The sequence below is a fragment of the Carlito syrichta genome, unplaced genomic scaffold, assembly GCF_000164805.1.
Source record: "Carlito syrichta isolate Samal-C Ts95f unplaced genomic scaffold, Tarsius_syrichta-2.0.1 Scaffold302727, whole genome shotgun sequence".
NCBI classification, from domain to species: domain Eukaryota; kingdom Metazoa; phylum Chordata; class Mammalia; order Primates; family Tarsiidae; genus Carlito; species Carlito syrichta.
The window spans coordinates 132,295-146,318 of record NW_007246823.1 but is presented as its reverse complement, the minus strand read 5'-3'; the positions used below and the strand labels follow the sequence as shown (position 1 = coordinate 146,318).

The window sequence follows — 14,024 nt, the reverse complement described above, 5'->3', positions numbered from 1 at the left end:
CAGGGGTTTGAGACCAGCCTGGGCAACTTGGTGAGATCTTGTCTCTACAATAAATCAAAAAACTAGCTTGGTATGGTGGTGTGCGCCTATGGTTCCAGCTATTTGGAAGGCTGAGTTGGAAAGACCGCTTGAGCCCAGTAGGTTGAGGCTGCGGTGGCCCTGAGCGTGCCACTGTACTTGAGCCTGGGTGACAGTGAGATTCCAACTCAAAAAAAAAATTTTTAAAGTTTGAGAAACTGTCATAACCAAGAAGAGCCTAAGGAGACATGATGACTAAATGTATTGTGGCATTCTGGATGAAATGCTGGAACAAAAAAAGGACAGTAGGTAAAAACTCAGAAAATCTGAATAAAGTATGGACTTCAGTTAATAATAATCCCAGCACTTAGGGAGGCCAAGGCAGAAGGACTATTTGAGCCCAGGAGTTGGAGACCAGACCTCGTCACTACAAGAAATCAGTCAGGCGTGGTGGCACATGGCAGTAGCTTCAGCTACTTGGGAGGCTGAGGCAGAAGGATTGCCTAAGTCCAGGAGTTTGAGGCTGTAGTGAGACGTCAATGTGCCACTGCACTCCAGCCTAGGAGACCCTGACTCAAATAACAACAACAACAACAACAAAAACAATAATAATAAAATGAGTATTAGATTATCAATGGTAATGAATGTAACTATACAGATGTTAAAAGTAAGAGAAAGTGGGGATAACATTTATAGGGACTCTCTGTACGATTTTCCTTGTTTTTCTGTAAATCTAAAGCTAGTTTAAAATTTAAAAGGTTTTTTTTAGGTACAGCTACACAATATATACTATTTAGCTGAATCTGGACACTTCTATATCTATGGCACACAAAATTATCATCTGGCATGCAGTATCATCTTCATGAGCTTGAGAAAGAGAAAACTGTTGAAAAGATGCCAACATTTACTTCTTACCTGAAAAGTTCATTTTGTTTTCTTCTATCTGGCTACTTGTGTAGGAAATTTTTCATCTGCTATTTTTAAGTTCAAAGCTTGTCCCTAGAGGAGTAATAAAATATTTGAAAAATGAAAGGAAAAAAAACTACCCTGGGAAGCACAGCAAGCATCAGCCCAGAAAGGTCGTTCCAGGTCAGATGTCTGTGTGGCCAAGACTGTACCAGGGCAGGGACCAAGTGGTCACGGTGTGACAGAGGACATGTGTCTGGGAGAAATTGTAAGAAAAATGAAAGTCTGATCCCTTTTATATTAGAACTTCTCTTGAGTGGTTAAATATGTACAAAAAAATCGGCGCTGGTACATTTTTGTTATTTTTCATTTAGATGGAAGGTTGTTACTGGTGTCTGAGTTTTTATAGAGACAAGGTCTCACTATGCTGCCTAGGCTGGTCTTGAATTCCTGGGTGCCAGTGGTCCTCCCACCTTGGCCTCCTAAAGTGCTGGGATTACAGGAGGTGTGAGTCACCATGTTAAAATGATTATACTTATTATTAGGCTGCAACTGATCAAAACAATGTAAGTACTTTTTTTTTTTTTTTTGAGTTGGAGTCTCACCCTGTCGCCCAGACTGGAGTGCAGTGGCCACTCCCAGTCACTGCAGCCTCTACCTGCTGGGCTCCGGCGATCCTTCCGCCTCAGCCTTCCAAGTAGCTGGAACTACAGGTGCGTGCTACCACACCTGGCTAATTTTTTTGATTCATTGTAGAGTTGAGGTCTCACCAAGTTGCCCAGGCGGGTCTCGAAACCGTGGGCTCAGGCAATCCACTCACCTCAGCCTCCCAAGGCACGGGATTACAGGCTGAGCCACCGAGCCCAGCTGTAAGTAATTCTTAAGCATAAGGATAATTTTATTGGAAGGGCAATTCCTTTGCTGGAAAAAATGTGGAATTTTCTGTCTGTACGGTGGTCTAGAAATTTCTTAACCCCAAGATAATGTACCACAGCAGCCATTCTCAAAATGTGGTCCAGAGATGACAGGGGATTCCAGACACCCTTTTAGTAGTCCACAAAGTGAAAACTGCTTCATAATAATAATATATTATTTTTACTTTTCACGCTTATTCTCTCAGAAATATATGATGGAATTTTCCAAAATAATTTCCTGGAGGCTGTATGAGGTGTGATGATGTCATAGCTCTATTAGCCGATGGAATATGTGCTTGTGTATTTTTGTCTTAAAAATTTTTTGCTTTAATTTCTAATTCAGTAAATATAGATAGATATAACCCACATAAACAAAAACTCTTTGGTTCTTGATTAATTTCTAAGCCTCTAAAGGGATCTTGAGACCAAGACATTCGAGAATTGATGTCCCATAGTGATGCTAGAAAGGCGAAAGACCTCTTTTTTTCTTTTTTTGAGTCAGAGTCTCATTCTGTTGCCTAGGCTGGAGTACAGTCACCCAATCATGGCTACTGCAGCCTTGACCTGCTGGGCTCAGGCAATCCTTCCAACTCAGCCTTCCAAGTAGCTGGAACTACAGGTGTGCGCCACCACACTTGGCTAATCTTTTAATTTCATTGTAAAGATGAGGTTTCATCATGTTGCCCAGGCTGGTCTCGAACTCCTGGGCTTAGGAAATTCTCTCACTTCAGCCTCCCAAAGTGCTGGAATTACAGGTGAGAGCTACCGCATAAGGCCCTTTTTTTCTTTTGTAAAGCGAGAAAGATGAAACAGGAGGGAGAAAAGAACTGACTAGGCCTCTGGACTTTGGGCACTTGTCAGGCATCAATTTTAAGAAAGGATGAGGAACCAGACACTGATCTTTCTAAGGGGCCTATCTCTGCCAGTCACTGTTCAACAGGGAGGCCTCTGCCACTGTGATTTCCATGCTAATGTATCACTTTTAAACTTCCAGGTCCTAAGTTCCCAAATGAGATGCCCATTTCACCAGGTTCCATGAACTTGCAAAACTTGGCTTCTTTTTAGAAAAATCAACCTTGGTTTAAGTAAAAGATACAAGGAGTTTCTAACTAACATATTATTTATATACCGGAGGAGACATATGCAGATTAAAATCAGTCTTTTGGCATCAAATACTCTCACCAAAACTCTGAAGAATCACAAGTACAAGCCGGGCACAGTGGCTCACGCTATGATCCCAGCATTTTGGGAGGCAGAGGCAAGAGGACTGCCTGAGCCCACAGGTTCAAGACTAGCCTGGGCCAGACCTCATCTCTACAATAAATCAAAAAATTAGCTGGGTGTGGTGGCGCATGCCTGTAGTCCCAGCTACTTGGAAGGCTGAGGCGGAGGGATTGCCTGAGACCAGCAGGTTGTGTCTGCAGTGGCTGTGAGTGTGCCACTGCACTCCAGCCTGGGTGACAGAGTGAGAAACCAACTCAAAAAAGAAAAAAAAAAAGAAAAAAACATGAGTAGAAGCTACAAAATCACATGCCAAATAGCTGGCCCTATAGTAAAACAGGAGGTTTACTTCATTTAGAGCCATCATCAGCTACAGATCCGACTGTAGGACATTTCAGACCCACAGGTCTTCAGTCCTGTAAGGTTTATGGATGCAGAAAATGAAACTGGTTATCGCAGGACAGGATTTTAAGTCAAGGAGGAAGTCATTTTTCCTCTTTGTGTTTCATTTCAAAGTGCACACAAGGTCAGGAAAACAATCTATAGCAAATGTCCTGGCACACAACACCCACACCACGTCAGAATTTGCCCATACGTCAAACAGATGAAAGCAGAGAAAAGTAGAAACTGGTTCAAACCAAAGTTAACTTTCTTCAAAACTAGGTGGTACTTAAGGCCAGATGGAATCTTCTTTGCTTAATTTTTTTCAGTTTAACTTCTTTGGTTTAATGGTAGTAGCTTCCCAACGAGAGACTTATTTATAAGCCTGGATTGACTATGGAAATGAGTGTAGCCAGGCTCACTGGCTCAGCCTATAATCCCAGCACTTTGGGAGGCCGAGGCGAGTGGGTTGCCTGAGCCTGCGGGTTCAAGACCAGCCCATGCAACTTGGCAAGACCTCATCTCTACAATAAATCAAAAATTAGCTGGGTGTGGTAGTGCGTGCCTGTAGTTCCTGCTACTTGGAAGGCTGAAGCGGAAGGATCGCCGGAGCCCAGCAGGTTGAGGCTGCAGTAGCTGTGAGCATACCATTGCACTCTAGCCTGGGCAACGGAGTGAGATTCCAACTCAAAAAAAAAAAAGAAGGCAGGCAAGAAAGAAATGAGTGTGTACCAGGAAAAGGCAGTTCCTTCTTACTTGTCTGTTCTCCCTCAATGGGTGAAAAATAAGCACTGAACTGGAATAGACCTTGACTTTTTATAGTCCAAACCCTTGTGACTTTCCAGGGAACAAAAATCATCCAACCCTCTAAGTCTCCACCCTCCCACCCACTCTATCCTGAATGCCCTCAGGCCTGGGCGCCTACACAGTCTCCTGTGGCGATTCCTCTTCTAGTAGACCATCCTCCCCCTTACAGTGAGTTATCCTTGTCACCTAACTCCATTATGATGGTTTACGCCCCTCTTGCTTGGTTCTCTGCTGGTCTGAAAAAGATAAGCTATGACACAGGTCTGAAAGATATTTTTAAGGAACATTCAGTAACAGAATGTTCCCTTGAGGGAAGGACAATCAGAATTGCTGAGGCAGCAACTTCAAAGAGCCTAGTTAAGCCAATTTTTTGAGTCCTGGATTAAGTAATCCTGAAAATTAACTAGAAAAACAGTCCTGTCCCTTCTTTGTTTTTTTCTGGTGTCCATGTTTCTACCAAAGGAAGCCACAAATAGAAGAACAAGCTGCACACATGAAGTAGCTTACTGACCTGGAACTCTCTATCTGCTCTGCATTCATATACTCAACAAACACTGAGTACTTACTGTGCCAGACATTTTTTCACAAACATGGGATAGATCCATGAATAAAACAGAGATTACCTACCCTTACAGAGCTCATGTTTTCATGGAGGAAAATAGGCGATAAATACTAATCTTTTTTATCTCTTATTTTTAAAAAATTTATTATTATTATTTTTTCATAGAGATGGAGTCTTGTTATGTTGCCCAGGCTGGTCTCAAACTCTTGGGCTCAAGTAATCCTCCCACCTTGGCCTCCCCAAGTGCTGGGATTACAAGTGTGAGCCACCATGCTGGGCCAATAAATACTAATCTTGATAAATAAGTAAAAGAACAAGAGCCAAAATGGAGCTACTGCGCCATTTTGGACAGGCAGCTTGGCACCGGTTCATACTTTTGTCTCATTATAGTGAATAATGTTTTAAAATAAGCAAGCTACATGCTGTGTTAGAAGTGGGTTATATAGCCGGGCTCGGTGGCTCAGCCTGTAATCCCAGCACTTTGGGAGGCTGATGTGGGAATCACTTGAGTCCAGGCGTTCAAGACCAGCCTGGGTAACTTGGTGAGACCTTGTCTCTACAATAAACCAAAAAAATTAGCCAGGCGTGGTGGCATGCATCTGTGGTTCCAACTACTTGGAAGGCTGTGGTGGAAGGATCACCTGAGCCAAGCAGGTCAAGGCTGCGGTGGCCGTGAGCGTGTCACTGCACTCCAGCCTGGGTGACAGAGTGAGACTCTGACTTTAAAAAAAAATTCACTGAAGCCAAATACAGCTTCTCACAACAATGTTAGCTGGTACACTGATGTCGATGGGTTCCTAAAACACCTATCTAGCCAGGGAAGCCTGTAGTACACGGATTACCCAGGGACCTGCCCTCCAAAAAATAATTTTGTTTTTTTGGGGCCTCCTCATATAAAATGAGGATGACAACAGTGACTACTTCATAAATCATTTCTGAGGATTCAGTGAAATAATAAATGTAAAACCCTTGGTACAAGGACAGCCTATAGGAATGACTGAAATGCTACTTGTCATACATTTTGTATTTGTATATGTTATTTGTATATGCAATGGTTACTAACTCATTGTCAATTTTGAGCTGCCTGTCTGTGAACAATGGTGCACTTGCACTGGTCTTTCTGGTTATTCTTTTTTTTTTAAACGCTCATTTTATATTTAAATCTGCATCTAGAAAACAGCTAAGCTAGCTTTTGTTTTAATTAGTTGGATAGAGTTATTAATATTCTTGTATTAACAGTAACAATAATTGGAATTCATACAATGAGTTCATAATGCCCAGCTAATTTTTAAATTTATTGTAGAGTTGAGGTCTCACCAAGTTGCCCAGGCTGATCTTGAACCCATGGGCTCAGGCAGTCCTTTTACCTTGGTCTCCCAAATTGCTGGGATTATAGGTGTGAGCCACTGTGCCCAACCAGTGAATTTTTGGGGGGAGATTCTTTCAACGTGTTTGCCCACTTCATGATGGCTGATTTATGAGCACATCTGCCCACACCTCTGAGTGTTCAGCAATTTTTGACCAAAGTGGTATGACCCGCGTGTGCCTACTCTCTCTATTCACTTGATCTCAACGAAAGCGACTTTTTTGTTTCCACAGATGATAAAAGTCCTCAAAGGGAAATGTTTTGCTGATGTGGAAGAGGTAAAACAAAAAATGGCAGAAACACTAAAAGGCATCAAAATAGATGAGTTCAAAAACCCTTTTTAGCAGTGGAAAAAGCGACTCGATAGGTAAATTGCACCAAACAGAGTGCTTTGAAGGTGACTAAAGTTTAAACATGTAAGAATAAATACCTAATTTTTTAATAAATAAATTCTGGGTTTTTTGTGTGTGTGTCTTCCCCTCATATATAGAAATTGAGTAACTTGGCCAGGGATACACAACAGCAAAGCAGCATCAGTTTATCTCCCCAAACTATCTTAACCTTCAGCTTGTAATGTGTTCCTCCACTAAATCCCATGCAGCAAAAGCTCTTTGCAGTTCTGCTCTTTATTTTGGGATTTGGTTTTGCCTGTGACAAAGTACATCTTAAGAAAAGAAAAGAAAGCATACTTTCTATTTTGAAATTAAGTTCTGATTTACAAAAAGTTGTAAAAATAGCAGTTCCTGTGTACTCTCCACCCAGTGTTCCCCAATGATAAGATCTTACATAATCATAGTATAATGAGCAAAACCAGGAAAGTAACTTTAAAATGCAGACCTTATTCATCTATTTCTTTTTTCTTTTTTAAGAAAGCAGGATTTATTTAGAGGACAGAAAAGCTCCCACAGTGGGAGGGAACCCGAAGGGGTTGCCCCCTTATTCGGCTTTTACTGGTTTTCGTTTTGCTTTATTCTGGAGAAGCAGCAGCCATGTACAGTTCTGTGAATTTTTATCACAGGTACAGATTTGTGGCTACCGAACTGTTTTGTAACCAAAAAGCCCCCTCATGCTACCCCTTAGAGGAACATTCTATTCCCTAAACCCAGCCTCTGGAAACAACTGTGTTCTCTATTACCATAATGTTGTCATTTTGAGAATGTTATCTAAATGGAATCATACATTATGTAACCTTTGAGACTGGCTTTTGTTCACTCAGAATAATACTTTGCTCTTGTCTCTGAGAGAGGAAAAATAAAAACTTGTAGCAAGAGGGGAGAAAGCATACGACCTTCCTGTTCATAATTATGCTTGCTCAAAGCAGACTAAACAATCAGCTATTTAAACCACTTTCCTACTGGCATTCGCTCAGTAGAAGGAATGGGAAAAGTTCACTTTGGGGTTAATTTCAAGATCGAATGGCGTCTCCTTGCAAACACTCATTGTTTTATGTCTGCATGTGAGGGGCGGCTGCTCAGCACCAAGCCCCCCAAAAGCATCTCAGGACAGAAAGCCCCAGTACCTAGTTTCTTAGACATGAACTACTAAAAGGGACTCAGGTATCAAAGTAAAGCTTCCTTGAAATTAAAAATAGACTTAACTAAAAATACGTTTTTATGTAGTTCTTTTATACTGTTATAAAATTCAGACACTTGGGAACAGTCAGCAAGTAGCTGATGACAGTAGACCCTGTTAGCCCAGGCCAGCAGACTGAGCTCCATGTCCTTTGGGTCTGCAAAAGGGATACAAAAAATCCTGTTTGATTAACTTCTCAGAACTGGTTAGAGATATTAATGAGAAAATGGGTGATAAAGAGTTTAGATGGTGCAAAAATAATTTTACAAATACAATTTACTCCATTATCACTGTCCCTTTGTCCCTGTGTCCTTGTAAAAGGACCTAAGACTCTGGGATAGTTTGTAATTCATATGTTTGCTCTTAGTTCATTCATTCATTTATTCATTTACATATTTCTCATGTGCCAGACACTGTGCTGGGTAATGGGGCTAGCCTAATTAATAATCTACACACAATAATCACCTGGTTAAAACCCTTTTTAGATCAGCCAAGCTCGGTGGCTCAGCCTGTAATCCCAGCACTTTGGGAGACCAAGGCAAGTGGACGGCCTGAGCCTGTGGGTTCGAGACCAGCCCAGGCAACTTGGCGAGACCTTGTCTCTACAATAAATCAAAAACTAGCCAGGCATGGTAGTGTGCATCTGTAGTTCCGGCTACTTGGAAGGCTGAGGCAGAAGGATTGCAGAGCCCAGCAGGTCGATCCTGCACTCCATCCTGGGCGACAGAGTGTGACTCCTACTCAAAAAAACCCTTTTTGGAGACTGGACAAGTAGATGGTTGTGTTTTTATGTGCCAGGGAAGTACAGGAGAAATGGAAGAGGCATTGTGAGTACACAGACAAGGGGGTGACTGGGAAACTCTTCAGAGCTGAGTGTCACAAGATGGACAAAGATTTACCAGATGAACAATGAGAAGAGACAGCAGCCTGGCAGCAGAGGCAGGAAATTCAAGGCCTGCCAGAAGCTCATTATGCCTCACAGGTAGATGCCTTTGCAGGTGAGGCAGGAGGAAACCCTGGGAAGGTTGAGCAGGAGTCCCAACAGGTCTTAGACATCAGGGTAAAATGGTAGGTTTGGGCCTGCACATACTGGGGAGTCATGCCGGGAATGATAAGCTCCACATTTTAGGAGAAACTCTGTACTGACAAAGTGAATTAGAACGACTCACCCATGTGTGTATGTTGGGGGCGGGGAGAAGACAAGAACTCTGGGCCCCCAGTTGGGTGACAGCAGCACTCCTGGTGATGAACTAGGGACGTCTGAATCAAGGCCTCAGTAGTGGAAATGCAGAGAAAGAAATAAGGGCAACTGCTATTTGAGAACAATGTACAGATCTTGGTGACTGACTGTTGGATGGTTAAGAGAGAAGAATCTAAGTAAGTTGCAGGTGTCTGACTTGAACTTACGATTATATGCCCAGGTCTTCACTTCACTGTATCATACCAGCTATACTATCTCTGCTGCCAAACAGGTATTTAATAAATGCTGTCACTAAGAAAACTAAAGTCAGTAGCCTCACTTTCCAAACTCTTCACAAATAGGAGAACTGCTTGAGCAATGCAGTATACTGTATATTCATTCAGAAACTAGGTATACAATTTCAACACAGCAGTATAAAATAAAAGAGTTCTTCATTTACAGACACATTTGTCACTACTCTGAAAACTCTAGAAAAGCTGGTGAATCTGACAGGATAGCTAGGAAATTTCCTATTACTAAGGAATGCATAATCATTTGCTTTTTGGTGCAGGACAGTCCCTGATGGAAAGTGAACTCAACATGCACACCCGTATTCAGAAGCAGCTTCTTTTGAATGCTGCAGTGGGCACTCTTGTACTGGTCTAGTTCAGTGCCTGATATATGGCCGTTGCAGAAATGACCCGTAGGAGAGCACCTGCTGCAGCATTTATAACTACCCTGTACCAGGCACTGAACTAGTCCCTGAAGGTATGGCCAAAAAAGCTTCAGTTTCTGTCTTTATGAGACCCCCCAGCTCTCATGGAAACAGATAAAGGGGTAAATCAGATATTCTGACAGATTAGAGTATTTGTCATCAGTCTGGCAAAAAGTAAAGACTGTTGATGTTGTATGTACATGACGTAAGGCACAAAACTTTGTATTCTACTAAAAGCACTGTGAACTGGCAAGGTCTTTTTGGAAGGAGACTAGAATGTATCAAAATTCAAAATGTGCTGGCTTTTTCCTTCAACTTCCCTTTTAGAAATCTCTCTTATAGAAATGCAAGTGGCTAGGCAGGGTGGCTCACACCTGTAATCCCAGCACTTTGGGAGGAGGCAGGAGGATTGCTTGAGATCAGCCTAGGCCACATAAGCAAAACCCTGTCTCCACAAAAATAAAAAAAAATTGGTTGGGTCTTGTGGTGCTTACCTGTAGTCCTAGCTACTTAAGAGGCAGAGGTGGAAGAATTGCCTGAGCCCAGGACGTTGAGCTGTGGTGAACCACGATTGTGCCACTGCACTCCAGGCTGGGTGACAGAGTGTGACCCTGACTTTAAAAAATAAAGTGGAAAATTCTGAAAAGTATTTTTACATCTTATTACATATTTATAATTACAATGAAAACACTGATGTATTTCCTTCTAAACTTTTCTATAAGTATATGAGTATGTGTAGATATGCGGTTTACTATCCAATAATGATCATTCGTGTGTAGATTAACGTTAGCCTTTTTATTACACAAATAATATGTGAATCCATACGCATTGTAAAGCATTCAAACCACAGTGACATGCCAAAGCAAAACACACTTTGTTCTCCATACTTTCAATTCCCTGTACAGAAGAAACCACTGGCAACCATTGGCTCACTCCTCCCAGCCCCATTCTCATCTTGTAAGTCCACATGCATGTGTGAACACACACGTAGATCTCCAAGACATGCAGATCCTTCCATGAGGGAGCCGGTGAACCTGCCTCATTTTTTTTGTGATGACTGCATAGTGCCTCATTGGAGGATGGATGTATTGAGCTTCTTTCCAGTTGATGAACATTTAAGTGGTTTTACATTTTTTTCTTTTACAAATAACATTTATAGGCCAGGAGCAGTGGCTTACACCTGTAATCCCAGTACTTTAAGAGGCCGAGGCTGGTGGATCACTTGAGCGCAGGAGTTCAAGACCAGCCTGGGAAACATAGCGAGACCTCATCTCTACAAAAAAATTAAAAAATTAGCCAGGAGTCATGATGCATGCCTATAATCCCCCATTCAGGAGGTGGAGATGGGAGAATTGCCTGAGCGTAGGAGGTCGAGGCTGCAGTGAGCTGTGATCTTGCCACTGTACTCCAGCCTGAGTAACACAGTGAGACCCAGACTCAAACAAAACAAGTCCAGGTGCAGTGGCTCACATCTATAATCCCAGAACTTTGGGAGGATGAGGTAAGAGGATTGCCTGAGCCCATGGGTTCAATACCAGCCTGGGCAACTTGGTGAGACCTCATCTCTACAATAAACTAAAAAATTAGCTAGGCATGGTGGCATGTGCCTATAATTCCAGCTACTTGGAGGGCTGAAGTGGAGGGATCACCTGAGCTCAGCAGGTCGAGGCTGCGGTGGCCATGAGCATGCCACTGCACTCCAGCCTGGGTGACAGGGTAAGAAGCCAATTCAAAAAATAAAATAAAATAAAATACAAGCAAACCTACATAATGTTTATACCTACCTCTTTGTACTCATTTGTACTTATTTTTTCTTTTTTAAAGATTTTTTATTGACAAATAAAAATTGTATATATGTATTGTGTGCATGATGTTCTGTATACATTATGAAATGGCTAACCAAGCTAATTAACATGCGGAACCTTAAATATTTGTATTTTTTGTGGTAATGTTCTGTATTTTCTTTTTTGGTTGTCTAATTCTGTTAGTTCCATATCTACTTGGTATATCTGTAAAATCAATTCTGAACCCTTGGGTTCAGGGACTACACGCGAGCAAGAATTTTCCACATTTTTAATATAAAATAATCTAATAATTATATAAAACAAAGGGTTTTTATTTTGAAATAATTATTAATTAACAAAAAAGGTACAAAGAAATGTACAGGGAGGTTCCTGTATGTTCCTCCCCTGGTGTTGGTCTTATATAACTATAGTTCACTATCAAAATCAAGAAACTAACATTGGTACCATCCACAGAGCTTATTTAGATTTCACCAGCTGTACATGGACTCATTTAGGTGTGTGTGTGTGGGTGTGTGTGTGTGTGTGTTTAGTTGTGTGCAAGCTTATCATATGTGTAACTTTGTGTAACCACCACCCACAATAAATGTTATTTTTAAAAGCATACTATTAGGCTAGAAATTGCTCAATTCTCTACAAAAGAATAAACACCTTCAAATTAAAGAAAGTCAAGTTTAAATTGTAAAGAATTTGAAATCTAGAATAAATGGCAGTTGTTAAACGTGCACCTGATCATTTAGAAATAAATTAGGTTTCCAGACTGAGACAAGTTATAGCCTTGGGTTTTAAAAGAATTTGCAGATCTAGGCTGGGCATGGTGGCTCACGCCTATAATCCCAGCACTTTGGGAGGCCAAGGTGGGCAGAATGCTTGAGCCCAGGAGTTTCAGACTATCCTGGGAAACATAGCGAGACCTCTTCTCTACAAAAAATTAAATTAGCTGAACATGGTGGTATATGCACAGGTAGTTCTCGTTACTGGGAAGGCTGAGGCAGGACGACTGTCTGAGTCCAGGAAGTTGAGACCGTGGTGAGCTGTGATCATGCCACTGCATTCCAGCCTGGGTGAAAGAATGAGACCCCGACTCAAAAATAGTGAAAACTGAAAAATAAAGAATTTGCAGCTTTCCAGCCTCAGCTCCAGACCCTGCAGCCACCGCAATGCTGATGCCCAATAACCAGATTGCCATCTATGAACTCCTTTTTAAGGAGGGAGTGATGGTGGCTAAGAAGGATATCCATTACCTAAGCACCCAGAGCTGGCTGACAAGAATGTGCCCAACCTTCACATCATGAAGGCCATACAGTCTCCCAAATCTCGGGGTGACATGAAGGAACAGTTTGCTAGGAGACATTTCTACTGATACCTTTCCAACAGGGGTATCCAGTATCTACGTGATTACCTCCACCTGCCCCTGAGATCGTGCCAGCCGTCCAGAGACTGGCAGACCTCGGCCCAAAGGTCTGGAGGGTAAGCAACCTGCAAGAGCGGAAGCCAACAGAGATGTCTACAGATGAGTGCTGTACCACTTGGTGCTGACAAGAAAGCCGAGGTTGGGACTGGGTCAGGAACCAAGTTCTAGTTTAGAGGGAGATTTGGTCATGGATGTGGCCAACCACCTCAGTAAAATTGGAGGGGATTATTTTGTGTGGAATAAACTTAAAGCCAGAAAAAAAAAAAAAAAAAAAAAAAAAAAAAAAAAGAATTTGCAGATCTAATTGCAAAAGCATTTCTAAGAAAATATACAGAAAAGTTTTAGACAAACAGAAATGGATAGATTTTTATACACTTATTTTTATACAATGTGCAATGCTATTTATTTTCTATATATAATAGGAAATAGGAAATAAAATCAAGCATGCTACTTACTGGTACATAAGTACCAATTAGTGTACACTGATTAACTGTACATGGTTGGCAATGTAAATTAGTACAGCCATTGAGGAAAACTGTTGGGAGCCAGCCTTGGAGGCCCGCCTGATTGACAAAGTCCAGGTGCGCTGAGGACCCCCGGCCACAAAGCGAGTCCGGACAGCTGAGGCCCTTCTATCTTCCATCTTTGCTGTTGGTACGGCTGAAGAAATTCCGTGCAGTTGTGGAAGAAGAAAATGGCATGTTTATGCGAAGTACTCACAGCTAACCTGGAAATGTCATGGCTCATTTTTCCATTTCCCACTATGCCGCTTGGCCTTTTCTAACATATGCAAGGGTTAAACTCTGAAGCACATCAAGAATGCTTTCTTTCACTTGGTTATAAGTTACTAGATATTGCTTAAGTAATAAATGATATAAGTATATTCACTCCTTATTTGATTTAGAATTATGTAGTTTAGTGTTTAGACATAAGGTTTTTTAAAAGCACAAGTTTATAGTAAGTTCATTATGAATTCATTATAAGTTCTAACACTTACATAGGAGTTATGCAGGTGATTTATAACACTGTTTTCACTGACTTAGGATAAAGATATCTTTAAGGTTTTTACTTAATTCAATAGTTAAAACTCTAAGTTAACATTTATAAAGCGGGTTTTCACTGAACTCATAATATACTAGTCAGACACTTTTATGATAGATTAGCTA

The 14,024-nt window shown here is 41.5% G+C and overlaps 1 protein-coding gene and 1 pseudogene across 1 annotated transcript in view; one reads left to right on the top strand and one right to left on the bottom strand.

Moving 5' to 3' along the window:
* MERTK (MER proto-oncogene, tyrosine kinase) overlaps nt 1-14,024 on the bottom strand; it is a 127,374-nt gene that overhangs the window by 61,131 nt on the left and 52,219 nt on the right. The window lies entirely within an intron of this gene.
* On the top strand, nt 12,605-13,071 carry LOC103259429 (annotated as a pseudogene).